Source organism: Choloepus didactylus, chromosome 3 (genome assembly GCF_015220235.1).
Source record: "Choloepus didactylus isolate mChoDid1 chromosome 3, mChoDid1.pri, whole genome shotgun sequence".
NCBI classification, from domain to species: Eukaryota; Metazoa; Chordata; class Mammalia; order Pilosa; family Megalonychidae; genus Choloepus; species Choloepus didactylus.
The window spans coordinates 213,882,347-213,898,777 of record NC_051309.1 but is presented as its reverse complement, the minus strand read 5'-3'; the positions used below and the strand labels follow the sequence as shown (position 1 = coordinate 213,898,777).

Here is a 16,431-nt window from a genome sequence, read left to right as displayed (position 1 = left end):
TGAGGGTGTGTCTTAGGAAATTGGTACACCCTGTGATGCCTCCAGTCACTGTGCTTTTCTGCCCAGCAGGTGGCACCTGTTAGCCTATACTTCTTGACTGGTGTAAGTTCTGAATGGAAGGCAGGTAGTAGAGCTGGGCCCCACCCCTTTCCTCTTAGAGAAGATAGACGCCCTAGGGGGAGGTCATTAGCATTTCAGTGGTCTCTCTCTGCCTGTGCCGCACCCTTGTCTGGGTCACAGAACTGGGAACTGAAAATGGCTGAAGCTTTCTCCACTGAGTCGAAAAAGGAACAGAGCTAGTCCGAGGCGACCCTCAGGCTCTCCAAGGTCAGTCATCACCCAAAGCCTCTGTCTACTTGTTGGGGATTTGTACCTCGTAGTGAGCAGTTCACACTCGCTAATTAAAACCCCAGTTGGAGCTCAGCTGAGCTGTATTCGCTTGCTGGGAGAGAGCTTCTCTCTGGCACCAGGAGGCTTTGTAGCTTGGGCTGTGGGGAGGGGTCTCCTGATTTGGATCCGCAGTTTTTACTTACAGATTTTATGCTGTGATCTCGGGCATTCCTCCCAATTCAGGTTGGTGTATAATGAGTCGATGGTCACATTTGTCCCCTTGCAGTTATTCCGGATTATTTACTAGTTGTTTCTGTTTTTTTTAGTTGTTCCGGGGGAATACTTAGCTTCCACTCCTCTCTATGCCACCATCTTAGATCTCCTCTCTTTGCTTAGCATTTAATAAGACTTTGGCTACCACATGCAGCTTCAGTTGCCTTGATCAAGGAAATGGGCAGAGGTATGTGCCTTCCTGAGAAGAGGTAGGGTGGCACCTTGACAAGGAAGGTCCATGGTCTCAATTCTGCCTACCCAGGAAGGGAAGAAAAATGATAGTTTTCTCAGTGTCAGGCATGAGTCAGAGAAACAAAGATGAGTCCATCATGGCTTGAATCAAGGAGGAGTGGGTGTGTGCCTGCCCGTATCATGGTGTGAACTTGGAGAATAGCTTAGCAGCTTCCAGCTTCTTTAATTTGGTCCTGGTTAGCTCAAGTGCAGTTTTGTTTCCAGCATGTGGGCAACTGATATGGAAAAAGCACACTCCCCAAACTCTGATATTAAGTTACGAACCCTTTCTGCCTGTCAAGTAGCTCCATTCCTGGAGGGAACATTATCCATGGGAAATTAGGAAGCAGTTTGGTTAAGGACTTTCAGGTTGATGTTAACATGATCCAGTGCACCTTCTAACCTTCTAGAAAGTCATAAACAAATCATATATGTCGACACAGTATGCACTTATACATACGCAATATCCCCTCAAAGCAATGGGTTCTTCTGATCACTCAATCCCGTGACCTTTATTTGTAGCTTTGGGTCTTTATCACGTTCTCTGATAATAGTAGCTGGCATTGACTAAGCTCTTATTTTGTGCTTGACCCTGTGCCAACTATTACAAAATCTTCACAATCACCCAGCAAGTTTGGTCCCCTATAGCATTGTCTCCATTCCTGCAGATAAAGAAATCAAGGCACAGTGAGGTGAGTCAAACAGTCCTTAGTCTTGTGGTACATGAGTGGCAGAGTGACTATTTGCAACCAGGCCCTCCGACTCCAGAGCCCCTGCTCTCAGTTTCCCCAGTCTCTGTTTTGTGGGAATTTTGCAATCTCTGTCTTTTGGAGGCTCTCCTGTGGCAAGGCAGAAGGAAATGGCCATTACTAGAGTACTTCTTGCTCTTCCTTTCTATCTCCCCTCCCTGGCTCACCTCCCCTACCCAATCCCTAATTAGTGCCCTTCAGTTTGATCAGACTATGTAATTCCTGAGAAGCAGGTCTCTTTTCCCCAACTCACTAACTTATTCTGTTTTAGGCTCTGCTCTTTGCTGTGCAGATCTGGATGATGACGGCAGCTTGAGGTGACATCTTGTTTATCCTGAAATGTGAAGGTGCTGAAGCTTGACACCTTTATTTGCCATCATGAAAAGAATCTGAAAGGGAGAAAGAGGAAAACTGACTGATTGCTGAGAATCTTCTATCGTTGAGCGTGAGTGAGGGCTGTAGGAGACACTGGGAAATTCTGGTTCTGGCTCTTTCCCTTCCATTCTGCCTTCTGATCCTGGATTTAATACTGTTAAGTGAATGGAATGCACCTACTATCTATGACAAATGACAGAAAAAACAATTTTACAGGGCCTCCATTCTATTTTCGAGCATCTGTTGGTTTGGAGGAACTTGTCTCTGTAAGGATTGACAAGTTATTATTTAATCAGAACAGCAGGCGTGTTTTCTTTGGTAAATACTATTTTCTTTTTAATCTATTTAATACTCTGGATCAGAATATCTCTAACACACTTTTATCCATTTGTTATTGATATTTACTTGTTGATGGTACTATCATTTTCCTAAACATGTGTGTTTAGACCTTTATCATTCTGCAAGGTGACCAATTACTTCTTCACTAAATAATCCTGAGCACCTGGAGGACTTTAGAGTGTCTCAAACCCTGCGATCTTACACTGTTTAGAAGGAGGAACTGAACAGCTAACATCTTGGTCTACAGGGAGTTGACACCAAATGGCCACTGGAGAGTAATTACTAGGACATTGGTGTTATGATGACTCTATTTGCTTTTATTCCGTGGGGCATCTTTTGGGCATTAGAAAACCCATGCTTATAGCACTTTAAAGTTTTCAAATTATTTTCACAATGCTTTCTCATATGGTTCTCATGACCACCCTATGAGGAAAGCCAGTTAGGTACAGTTGCTTCTAATTATTCACGGCAGTTATATCCTATAAAGTTGCCATGAACAGTGAATTAGTGAATGCTGAAGTGTTGTTCCTAGGGGAAATAGTCGGAAATAGATTCCTATGAGCCTATGGTCACAACATTTCATCAACTGATCAATACGTGGCCTGGCTTGATGTTTGTTTCTGTTTAAAGACACCTTATTTAATAAATAATGTGGGTTTGTTAACATTGAACTCAAGGCCAACAGCACTGTAACTCATGCCTGAACGAAGCTCATCTAGCACATGCATTTTCTGCATAAGGCACATCACAGCCTTCTTGCACTTTGGAACACTAGACAGCCCTTCAGCACTAGGCTTGGGGGTCATTTTAAACAGCAAAATCACAATAAAAAGCACAAAAAGTGTAGCACTAAATATACTGTGAAAAGGACACTTGTTTACAGTATGAAAACTGAAACAAGATAGAGCGTGGCCTAGTTGGACTCAAAATTTTCTCTGCTCTGCATATGTCCAGGAATGACCAGGAAAGCACTGCCAAGTATTGATTTTGGCGTTACAAATAAATTTTGGAGAGTAGGTGAATTTGTGAATATGGAATCCATGAACAATAAGGGTCACCTGTATATATTTTCTAAATTAAAAAACTGAAGCTCAAAGAGGTTAACTGATTTTGCTCAGAACTCACAGACAGTAGTTGGAGAACATGGCTCCTGCCCCTGGACCTTGCAGTTTTCCTTCTACGATGCACCACCAGAATATGGCACCTGCTCTTTCTACTTAAATCATTTCTAGAAATGGGGTATTGGTGGATTAGGCACACTCCTCTCTGTCCTTGGATCTGATGATGGTGGGATGACCGTCAGGCAGAATGATAACACTGTACCCTCACAGTGACCGAGTGCTTCACTTCTTGGGACATTTCCATTTGGGAGGCAGGTCAAGATCCACCAAGATGACTTTAGGCAGGGAAGGAAGGCCTCTGCCTCTGAAAAGACACTGTCCCCACAGAGAGAATACCAGTTTTACAGGGTAGTGGCAGGCAGTGGGGTGACCATTCTCATGGATCATATCACATGGTCAAGGGGGACGCCTTCCCATTTAGAACAACACTCTCCTTTTTTGGACATACAGAGGTCCAGGGAAAGAAGTGATTTCCTTGTGGTCAAGCCACAGGATAGAAGCAGAGCTGGCCCTAGTACCCAGGTTTCCTGGTCCTGACCCAGAGCCCTCTTTAGGGAAACTTCCTGTTACATAATTATCTCCTTTAGCAGCCTCATTTCTGCAAATGCACTGTCATTTTTCTAGGCACCAGTATGAATGTTTGGTCATCTGGTATAAAAATAAGAACATAGTGTAAATGGAAGGAATATGCCTCAGATGAGGGGTAATCTAAGATGATGAACACATACAGTCTTAAAGCCAAAAGGAACCCAAGAAAATCTGTTTTATTGATTAATTACCAAATTGATATGTTTATTTTGCTATTTACAGGACACATTTTAATTTAATGTTAGTATGTTCCAGGCAGTGTGATGGGTGCTGTGGATACAATGATGACCAAAAGTAAACAATGTCCTATCCTCATTAGGGTTATATTCTGCTGGAAAGACAGACACTGGCCAGATGAACACATAAATAAATGTAAAATTGCTGGTCTGGTAAGTTCTGTGAAGGAAAAGTGCATAGTGCTGTGAGAGTACTGAACAGAAGAGAACTAACTGAATTTTTCACAGTCTTGCCTAGGGTGGGAAGAGCTTGGGATGGTCAAGGATTTGCATGAAGACCAATGCAGTGAGAAATTGGAGAGGAGCAGGGAGCATGGTGTGAAATGAGGCTGTAGGGTAGGTAGGCCTTAGAGCCCACAAGGATTGCTTATTGATGACAAGGATCTAGTCTTTTCCTAAGAACACTGAGAAGTCATTGAAGGGTTTGGATGGGGTGGTGAGAAGAGGTGGTGGGAGCCAGAATCAGATTAACATTTTGAAAATATCTCTTTGGCTGCAGTGTGAAGATCAGACTGGAAGATGGCAAAAATGGGTGCAAGGAGACCACTAAATGCTTTTGGGAGTAGCCCAGTCAGGAGTGATGGTGTTTGGGATTAGGGATGTGGGGGTGTGCCAGTTTGGATGTATTATGTCCCCCAAAATGCCATGTTCTTTAATGCAATCTTGGGACAGATGTATTAGCGATGATTGGGTTGGAATCCCTTGAGTCACATCTCCATGGAAACACTCAATCAACTGTGGGTGAAACGTTTGAATTATTTCCATGGAGGTATGGACCCCACCCATTCAGTGTGGGTCTTGATTTAATCACTGGAGTCCTGTAAAAGAGCTCACAAACAGAAGGACCTTAGAGCAGCTGAGAACGACATTTTGGAGATGGCCGTTGAAAGCAGACTTTCACTAATGCTTCAGAGATGCTAGCCCAGAGTTTGCTCTGGAGAAGCTAAGAGAGGACAAATGCCCCAAAAGCAACATTTTGAAGAAAGCACAGGAGCTGAGAGAGGAGCTGGAACACAACCCGGGATGAGCAGATGCCAGCCACGTGCCTTCCCAGCTAACAGAGGTTTTCTGGAAGCCATTGGCCTTCCTTGAGTGAGGGTATACTTGTGTTGATGCCTTAATTTGGACATTCTCATGGCCTTCAGACTGTAGATTTGTAGCCAAATAAACTCCCTTTATAACAGCCAATCCATTTCTGGTATTTTGCATAATGGCAGCATTAGCAAACGGGAACAGGGGGCATAGAAGAAAACAATGGCCATAATAGAGAGGTGAGTGGGATGTAAAATCAACTGAATTTGGTAATGCATAAAGTGTGAGGGACAAGGAGGTCTCAAGAATGAGTCCAGGTCTCCTGAACTGCACAACTGAACCGATGGCAGTGCCGTTCACTGGGATAGAAAGGACGATGGGAGAGGGCCAGGACTGGGGAGGGAGAGAGGATTTAGTCTTAGATCTAGTAAGTTTGAGGCATCTGTAAGAAGAGGTGGACATGCAGTGTAAATCTGGAACTCAGAGGAGAATATTAGCTGGAGTAGAAGATTTGAAGCTTATTTGTGAATGAGTGGCTGAAGCCATGAGCATGGACCAGATAGAAAGATAGTATAGAAAGAGAAGAGAGGAGGACCTAGGATGGTGTCTTGAGTAAAATAAAGATTTGATGGCCTGGATAGAGAAGATGAGCAGGCATAGAGAAGGAGACAGAGAAGGGATAGCTAGAGAGAAAGAGAAGCCATGTGGGGGTTGTGTGATGGAAGCCGAGGAGGACGATATTTCAGAAGAAAGCAGTGGTCTTCTGAGTCAACCCTTGCTTACAGATTAGGTAAGGCAAAGACTGGATTTAGTGACATGAAGATCACTGAGTAAGCTTAGCTGGAGGTGCATCAGTGGAGAGAGAGAAGGGTAAGTCCGTTGGGAGTGGGTTGATGAATGAGTGGGAGGTGAGGAAAAGGAGAGAGAGAAGAGAAACCTTCTTGGGGCATTTGGATGTGAAAGGAGGGAGATGGGGCAGAATCTGGACATGTATTTTTTTCTTTTCTAGTTACATGGAAGACTCGGGCAGGTATAAATGCCAATAGGAAGTTGAAAGCCAGGTTGAAAGTGAAAGAAAGAAAGGGACCACCGATGGTGATATTTCTGAGAGGTGGAAGGGAAGAGGCTCCAGATCTCAGGTGGAGACATTGGTCTTAGTGAGGATGGGCAACGATCTTCTATGGGGCTTTCATTCTGTTCTGACATTCATTCAACAAACATTTATAAACATTTACTGTGTGTGAGGCACTATGTGAGGCTCTGTTAACAAAGAGATGGATAATACGGCCCCATGACTTCACAGTCCAGTTAGGGGAGGCAGTACAAATAAACCAACAGCGCAGTATGGACCGGTAATAACTACAACAATGAAAAGTGTATGTTTTCCTCCCTGAATTCATTTTGAGGTTGTGTGATGATATGCCCATAATATTCTTTGAAATTACTCTAACTACTTGTTAAACTTCAGTTGGAAAGTTATCACTTCTATGGATATATGCTATATTCTACAATTAAAAAAAATGATTAAAAAAAAAAAAGAAATGCCCTAAACCAGGACACTTTAGGAAGAGGCTTTATAAAACTTACAATTAAATGCTACAGCATGTAAAAGCCTATAAAAGTTGATAACATGGCCCGGTGGGTCAGTGTGTCTACACTCAAGGTGGAAGATGAGATGTGGGTGAGCAAACTGCCAGAGCAACACTTCCCTTTGTCAGTTATGTGCCAATTATTTGGATGGGCCTGTTTATTATTCTACTTGGAACACAACCTACATGTTGCTAGTTGTCAGGGAGAATGAGTTTTGACATATTTTGAAAGTTTGTGGTTTCCTAGTTGTTACTAAATTGGTGCCAGTTGTCTTGGCTTGTGCATCAGTTCATGGAATGTGCCGTTGGCTGGGAAGCAGAAACAAGTCCCGGGAAAAAACTAGGATTTGCAGCGTGACCAATGATAAATTGCTTAATCCTTTTCTGCCTCAGTTTGTTTTATTAGTACTATGGGCTATAAACTAGGACTAATGAAAAACAGAATATCCTTAGAAATCAAAACTTGAATTATTCTTTAGATTCACTAAACTCTAAATGCCAATTTTTTTTAAAGATGTGTCTGTCCTTGTGCCCTAAGAAAGTTTTGGATTTAATTTTGTTTTGTTTTGTATTAAAAACGATCACCCCATTTCCATACTGGTCAGAAATATGAAGTCCCTATTTATCTTCTCTTGTGACTGTGGATGGTCTAGGAGACAAGGCCAAATACCAAATTAATGACTGGAGCTTATTTCTTTGCTTTTAAGAGTAGTATTCTTTGAATAATCCTGGGGCTGATGTGGAAGAGGAGAAAAATCTGGTCTTTTTTTTTTTTTTTTAAAGAATTATTAATATGTGCACTAGAGAGGATTATATTTCAACAAGTGCTCTGCAGCATTAAGGGAAGTGACCAAAAATCCCTTAGAGTTTTAGAATTTCTGGCAATTGGATTCATTCCATATGTTTAATGTAAATATGCTGACTGTGTTTACTTTTTTGATTTCTCTATTAACTTAATTACCCAGATTGCCACTGTGGTGAGTAATTGAGTTTTAAGAGGCAAAAATGTAAACTGTGGACACATGCCAGCTATCTCATACCAGCTGGTCCATCCTATAAAACTTTCTGCTGATACCCAAAACCCTACAATTGTCTTCCTTTGGGGAAGTGTCCACTGAACGGTGCAAAGTCTCAGTGGAACAATACATGTCTGTTGTCTTCCTGTTGAAAATTTCTCTAAGCACAAAACCAAATGGTGATAGGCCAAAGATCCTGTGGGAAGACTGGTTAGTGGATTTGATTGAAAGGCCACTGTCCTGGGTAGCGGCTGGTGATAGGACAAGGCCTGGCTCTCAGTGACCTCCCATTCTAGCTTCCAAGCTCATTCAGGACTCCAAGGTCTTAGGGCATAATAGAGCTGCAAGATGGAAGAAGCCAGAATCCTTCAGTCACCATTTGGAAGGGCATCTCCAAGAGGGAAACCAACATCAGACCATTGCATGAGCAACAAATAAACTTTTGTTGCGTCAAGTCATGGAGATTTTGGGGTTTTCTGTCACAGCATTCTGTTGACCTACCCTGTGTGGCAACACATCATGAATCTCTGATACAGCGTGAGCTGTTCTATAAGCAAAGTTTATTACAAGGTGTTATAAGAAGAGACAAAACCAATTAATTATGCCTGGGAAGGTTAGGTAAGGGTAGAGAGAGGAGATTATATTTAAGCTGAGTCTTGATGAACAAGGAGTAGTTTGCCAAGTGAGAAGGATGCGGAGAAAGTTTAAGCAAGTGGTCCAGTGTGGGCAAAGTCCACGGGGCATAGACATACATTGAGTTCAGGGTGTTGGCAAAGCTCTTCTATGGGGTCTTTGTGAAGAGTGGTTGGAGAAGATGCTTGGAGGAGAAGCCAGGGGAGGGCTACACCTTTTTAATTTCATCCAGAGGGCAACTATCAATACTTTCAAGCAGGAAACTTAGTTTAGAAAGATGCTTTGCCATCAATGTGGAGTTTGGTTGGAGAGGGTAGCATTTGGAGGCTGGGAGACCATTTAGGAGGCTTCTGCAGAAATCTAAAGAAGAGTCATACAAGACAATGCACACGAAGTACATAAAACACAGTGCTTGGCACCAAGAAATGTTAGTGTCATTTGGTCCCCCTTCCTTGGCTGATGGAAGCGATCATAGGGGTGAAGAGAAAGTGGTTGAAAGAGGCATTTTGCATGTATAAATACTTGATGAGTGAATACTAAGTAAATGATGCAGTATCATCTGGGAATGCTGATCATCTTACTGATAATTGCCGCTCTTGTGGGGCTGAGAGGTACAATAGCTTTGTCCCAGGTCTTCTCCTCTCCCCACAAAAGCTCTTTAAAATTCAGACTTTCCACACGAGACCAAGGCGATAAGCTGATGCTTTATGAGTGGAGCCAGGAGCAGCATGGGTTTTGAGTATCACAGCCTGTTTCCTCAGGAGTTGTAGACCTGAGCTTGGTTTATCAATTACTCAGTAGTTTCCTACTTCTTGTGGGTGGGAGGTTGAGCTGAAGGGACTGCTTCTCTGGAAGCCTTTGTTTGTTGTCCATCGAAGGGAGCCTTCAGGGACTCTTATAAAGCAGGTGGGTGGGAGATGGAGACATCTTGACTGGGGAACGCGGGGCCATAGGGTCTCAGCTATGCAGAGAGCAGCCGGTTCTGCCTCTGGAAAAGATTAACCTACTTGTCCATAATATTCAGACTCTTGCAGCTAGTTCTTCCCTCCTAAGTGAATGAGGACTGGTGGTAGAGAGGATTGGTAGTGGAGACTGGACAGGAAAGAGTAAAACACGAACCCCTTTAGGTAATTATGAAAGAATTGCTAGTAACTTGATGAAATTGATAGAAATTTGGTGTGATAGGGGACACCGGGATTCCACCAAATATATCCCTGGGTCTCTAAGCAGGACTGAATTTCTAACTGTACCCCAGAGGAAACTGTCTGCTCTTTCTAAAAATACCTTGAGATTCTGTTAACACATTGTTCCTTTTAATATTCACCGTGTTATACTACCCTAAAGAAGGTTTTGCTGTCTAATCTATTTCCTTACAGCTGCAGTTTATTCTGTTTTTCCTTGTAGTTCAGTGGCTGTAAAGAGACACTCTCCCGGCCACCCATACAGCATTCCTTTGTGGCAGACAATGGCACTTGCAAAATGCCACGTGCATTAAAAGTAGGCAAATTGTCTGAGGATCCGTGTGCAATGGAAACGCTGACTGAAATTCTGTATAATCACTAACATTCCATCTACTTCCAGGGGCTAGAAGCTGGGGTGAAAAAAAGAACTCCAAAGTCAGGACACTGTTGGAGCCTCGGCATCAGTGTCCCACAGGTGTAACCGGAGCTGCACAAGCAAGACACGACCACCGTGGCCGCGCACAGGTAGGCAGGATCTGTGTGGGGCTGGCAAGCTCTGCCCGGGCAGCCCCCTGCCTCATTCTTGGCAGGACAGCATGCTGATGAATTGAATTTGTATCACGGGAGTCTGAGGTTCATGTTTCTGTTCCGCACCCCTGGTTTCTGGGAGGGACAGAAGACGGCTGCTCTTGGGGCTGTTTATCTTGGCTAACGTGGACCTGGGTCTGGTCACTCTGGCTTAATCCTACTTGGCTTTGTGGAAGCCTTTTGTATAATCTGAGGCCTAGAGGAGACAAATAAAATGTGTGTGCCAGATGCTACATTTTACAGGTGAGGAAACCAAGGCACTAAGAGAGTCATTTACACAAAGTCACAGACCAAGGCTTATCAGGGATTATTTGGTGGCACGTAAGAGAAACCACTCAACAAGGTCAGGGGTAAAGTTAAGGCCAAGGCCACAGGGTTGGAAGTGCCAAAGTCCTCAGAAGGGTCTTGAATCAGGACCTTAAACCTTTAAAACTGAGGCTCTTTCCTTCCTTCCCTCTTTCCTTTCCTCCCTTCTCCCTCCCTCCCTCCCTCCTTCCTTTCTTCCCTCCCTCCCTTCCGTCTTCCTCTGCCTCTCTCCATGGTCTCTCACATGTGCCTTCTTATTCACGTGCTGTAGTCTCCTATTCCTTAGCACTCTGTCTCCTGCTTCTCCATTTGCAGGTGGAGATGCCACCCCTGTGCCCTGCATGTCCTCCCCGTCCATACCCTGTAGAGTTGGTGGTGCTCCGGCACACCACTGGCTGGATGCAAAGACAACTTCCTGGATGTGAAGATCCAGCCGGCCGCTCCGGGGTCTGGGGCCCCTCCCTGGCCTAGTCAGCTGCATTTAGCAGGGCCTGTGTCCAATCAGGGCCAGATCCAGCATTTGTAGCACCTAAAGCTTATGTAATTTGGGGAAGCTACTTTAAGAATTGACATAAAACAACAAATACAAAACAGTGGATGCAAAATTTGGCACAAAAGTGAATATTAGTTTAAATGAGGAACCCCAATAAGTTACTGGTGTCTTGAAAATTAGGACGCTGTCATCTGAGATTTCTTAAGGCAATTTTAGAGAAATGCTGACACAGAACTGCTTTTCACCTAGAACTCGACAACCTCCAGCACTTGTATGGGATCTGTACCAGGAAGGTGCTCTGAATTCAAGTTTTTCCAGCTCACAGAAAGGTCTGTCCCCACCCACTATTCCCACCCATTCAGCAGGAACCATGGAGCAGATTTTCTAAGATTTAGGCATTGGCAGAAAGGGACACTGACGGGTAAGTTTACTGAAGTGACAGCCGTGGACCCAGAACCAGGCCTCCTGACTTCTTTCCCACTGCTATCCCCCATACTGGGCTGTGCCTATATAACCACTCAGAAAACAAGTACAAATTGAAACCTGACTTTGAAGTTGGGTTTGAAACAAGGGATGAGAATTCTCTATTTCTAGTAGACCTAAAATCTCATACTTTAGCCTGGGCCTTCTGTTGACTACCCATTTATTTGGTTTCTAAAATTGTTTAGAGGGACAAGGGGTTTATTTTCTGAACTCACCAGAGATTTCAGTGATTAGCCTGGCATTTTAGAAGCATGGCCTCAGCGAGATAAATAATAACAACAATGGTTTTTCTGTGGAGAACACTTCAGCAATCCTCTCAAACCAATCTCTGAGTCTCAGAATCACACAGCTGGAAGGGAAAAGCCACTTAAGTCTAACCTTCCCCTCTCCCATTTTACAGATGGGGAAACTGAGACCCCCAGAGGTGAAAGGAGTAGTTCAAGCTATCCTGAAAGCTAGTGACCAACCTGGGGCGAACCAAACTTGTCTCCATTCTGATCTCCTGCTGCCTGAAACAGACTGACAACCGCTCCTTCCTCTGATCTGCAAACCAGCTGTGGGGACAGCTGGGGAGTGAGAATCCACGTGATGAGGCAGCCAGTGGTGGGATCTTGTTTGCCTGTTTCTGCAGGGCCCGAGGGAGTCCCTGCCTTCCTCAAGGGCAGACATCAGAGCCTGCCTGCAGAGTGGCCAGCTGCAGCCAGGACGCCAAGGCTTTAGTCCCTGCCTGATCTTGCAGACTCAAAACAGGAACTGAAGGCAATGCCCACAAGAAGCCCACAGCAGCTGAGAAAGCTTCCTCCGGCCCTAGCACACGTCCTGGGGACAGGAGGCTGGAGCCGTCCTCACTGCTCACAGTCAGGCTCTGCCAACAGAAGAGAGGCATTTAAGCCTCCTTCGTGAGGCACAATTCCAAACACACACTAGTTTCATTTTCCTAATGACAGCATTTCTAGTTCTCAGCACCAATAAATTGCTTCTAGAGTATCACTTGCTTCAAAATAGTTCCCCTTTTCTCTGTCTCTGGGGCAGGAGACAGTTCAGAAGCCTCATCTATGCTGAAGGCAACCTCATTCCTTGGCTTCTCTAGGGGAGACCAGGGTAGACCAGATGTTTTTTTTTTTAAAGTAAGCTTCCTGCCCGTCCCTCCCTAGGATCCTGTGTCCATGTTCAATTTATTTATCAGCTGTGAGTGGAAGCCACGGCACAGGGCACTGGGCAGAACTCCTTACAGAGGGATGGCCGGGGGTAGAGATGTCCTCTGCAGGCTAGTCCTGACTTTTCTCCACAGCTGAAGGCCTTGGAACAGAGTCCTTGTCTCTCTGTAGTTCACATATCTCACTTGTCAAAATAGAAGATTAGAAATGACAGGGATGTGGTGTACAGTTGGCAGTTTGCCATGGCACGGTTTGGGGTGCAGGTGGCAGCCATGTAAGCTGTGATGTGAATGGCATCCTCTCCAGTTGTTCAATGCCCATCTGCACACCCAAGCAAAATGGCCCGGGTGATGGCCCACTGGTAATCAGGAGTCTACACGCAAAATGTTTCCAGGTGTTCTCACTGGCACCGAGGAAATCCAGGATCCCCATTGGCCTGGCTGGTGAATTAGTGGTTAAAGAGCGAGAGCTCTGGATCAGAGATTCTGGTTTTGAAGCTCAGCTCTGCCACTTCCCAGCTTGGGGTCTTGGACAAGTTAAATATAGTAAGTTCTCAATAAATATTAGCAAATTCATCATTATTACTCCTACTGCTGAAATAATCTTGCCCTAAATGGGTTGACCTGTCTTCATGGCTCTGGTTCTCCCTCTGGCTGTAGACACACATTTCTGGCCCTGACGTGTGTCTCCTGGCTCTATAAACCTTTCCACCTTAGCGTATGACTTAGCACTGGCCTAAGTCCTCAGTTATTTTTGACACTGGAAATCTGATTTCATTCTCACACAAGCTCATTGGCAACCTTCTCCAAAGCTGCTTAGCCTTTTATCATGGCAAAATGTTTTGGCAGCATTTTGGATGATGAAACAATAGCAATGAACTAGCCAGTGAGTATTCACAAATAAATGGACCAAATCTAAAACCTCTCCACAATCAACACTTCGTTGCAGCAATCTACCAAGGTGTCTAAGTCTTAAAGTAATCCAAGGTCCACTGGAGATTTTTTTGGCTTTTGTTGGGTGAGATTTGCAGACTGTGCCTACTCCAAATATTTCTGAGTCTCTTGTTCAATGCTATTTTGAGTTCTCTCACATGTGGAATTTATTCCTGTACTTAGCTCTTACAACAGCACCCAGGGGTATTTGAAAACGTTTTCAATTGACCAACCGTAGTTTATTAACAAATCCTTGCAAGTGTTTTCCAAAGCTCTTAAATCCAGCTAACTCCCCATCTCAGCCCCTTTTGCCAGTATAATCTCCAGCCTGGGCTGTGCTGACCGCACATTTTGCACAACTTTGATCGAAGAATTTACCTGCTTCCAGATTAAGATCCCACAGTCACCAGCAGTCCCTAATAGTGGCTGAGCCACAAAAATAAAATGCTGCTGATACCAGAAAGTGAGCTCTGGGAAACATTTTAATTGGAGGAAGGTAGCAGAACTGTGAATAAAAGCATTGTCCAGAGTTCCTGAACAATCTAGAATTTTCTACCCAAAGCCCTGTCCTTCTGTGCTGATAAAGGACATTTTTTTGTCAAGCAACACTGTGGCAAAGGGTCTGACTTCTTTATGCCTGAACCCTGGAGGAACAGAAAAGCAAATAACCCCAACTCATCCTTCTTTGCTAAGTGACCAATTAAGTCTTCTGACTCAGCATTATCATACGTCCAGTGCAGAAGAAACCACCATCCACCAGGCAACAGAGAGGACAGATGACACCTGGCAGCTTTAGTATAAGAATGCCATTTGAAGCCCCCAAAGTGCAAGAGATTCAGCCCGAATTAAGGACTTTACTGGTAGCAGATCTACAAAACCTCGTCTCTGTCTATTTCTTCTGTCAACTTGTAGCAAGCTACACAGGAGAACTCGCCTTCTCCTTCTGCCCACAGATTGCTTTCTCAAAAGCCTTTCCAAGAAGAAATTGGGTCTCAAATGTAAGGGCTCTCTTTCTTGGTCTTTGCACTGCTTGTCTTGGGAATTTCTTTTCAGTTTTAGGGTTTTTGTTTTTTTCTCCTAAATTCGAGCACTGTCTTGCAATGAAAGGAAGAAGATTGCACTGATGGGACAGGGCAGACTGTCATCATCCAGGCTCTGTGAGCAAGATGCATGGGTTCTAGGCCTGGTTCTTTATAAGCATTCTCAGCCAATGAAAATTTATTTATGCCAAGTTAAGAGGTGAATTATCTGTAGCTGGAGTGATTAATCACTTCTTAACTGCGAAAAATAATGGAGGATGGAGTGGAATTTGCATGGAGCTGAAATACTACATCATGCCTTAGCAGTGAGGCAGTATGTGAAGTCTCTGTGTGGTGTATACGTAACATATACACAAGCATATTTGCCTTTGCAAAAACTCAGGAAAACATTATGCTGTCTATGGGTACACTAGCACTGCAGTTAGCATCTTTAATAATCCATGCAAACTCAGGTTTTCTTGATTGCTTTAAAAATGTCTCATTTATTTGAAATGTCACCCACAGTGTTTTACTAATAAATCATAGACACAAATGGCAAAAAGAAATATCAAGATGCCAAATATACAGCATAAAATTCTGTTTATGATTATTCCACAATTAAAGGTGGTGGTTTGTTATGCAAACAAAACCGACTTTGAAATTTTTCCATTGAAAATGGCAAACAGGCCAAATAGCAAACTTCCCAGTGATTCAAGCTGACTCAGGATTTTTGTCCAGAATGGAGACTATCTTGGCACAGCCTATAATACAAAGGCAAATGATCCTGGAGTGCAGAGAGGAAGAATTGGGAGAGATTTCAATCTGTCCATTCTGACCTATGAGAGGAGCGTCTGCCTACGCGTTTGTTCAAAAGCTGACATTCATGGATCAAAGTGTTCATCTTTTTGTTCCTCTCCACAGGAGCCATTCTGGAAGCTTCCATATATCTCAGCTTCCACATCTCATTGGCTGTGCTGGTTTGAATGTATTTTGTCCCCCAAACGCCATTATCTTTGATGTAGTCTTGTGGGACAGACTTTTGGTGCTGGTTAGATTTGCTTGGAATGTGCCCCACCCAGCTGTGGGTGATGATTCTGATGAGATGTTCCCATGGAGGCGTGGCCCCGCCCATTTAGGGTGGGCCCTTATCTGTGGAGCTATATAAATGAGCTGACTCGGGGAAGAAAGAGAGTGCAGCTGGGAGTGATGTTTTGAAGAGAAGCAAGCTTGCTAGAAAGGAACGTGCTGGGAGAAAGCCGTTTTGAGGCCGGAGCTTTGGAGCAGATGCCAGCTGCCTTCCTAGCTAACAGAGGTTTTCCGGACACCACTGGCCGTCCTCCGGTGAAGGTACCCAATTGCTGAGGTGTTACCTTGGATGCTTTGTGGCCTTAAGACTGTAACTATGTAGTGAAATAAACCCCCGTTTTATAAAAGCCTGTCCATCTCTGGTGTTTGCATTCTGCAGCATAGCAAACTAAAACAGATTTTGGTACCAGAGAAGTGGGGTGTGCTTTTGCTGCTGAGTTTGCAAATACCAAACATGTTGGAACGGCTCTTTAAATGGATAATAGGGAGTTTCTGGAAGAGTTGTGAGGAGCTTGATAGAAAAGGCCAAAACTGCTTTAAAGAGACTGTTTGTGGAAATATGGACTCTAAAGATACTTCTGACGAGGTCTTGAACAGAGATGATCAATGTGTTGTTGCAAACTGGAAGAAAGGTGATCCTTGTTTTAAAGTGGCACAAAATTTGGCAAAACTGA

At 44.0% G+C, this 16,431-nt stretch overlaps 1 long non-coding RNA gene across 1 annotated transcript; it reads left to right on the top strand.

Moving 5' to 3' along the window:
- Nucleotides 1–1,900: 1,900 nt before the first annotated feature.
- On the top strand, nt 1,901–13,305 carry LOC119528979. Its single transcript, XR_005215796.1, has 3 exons — nt 1,901–2,028; nt 10,094–10,218; nt 11,964–13,305. It is a non-coding gene; the product is annotated as an uncharacterized LOC119528979 (long non-coding RNA).
- Nucleotides 13,306–16,431: the final 3,126 nt, after the last annotated feature.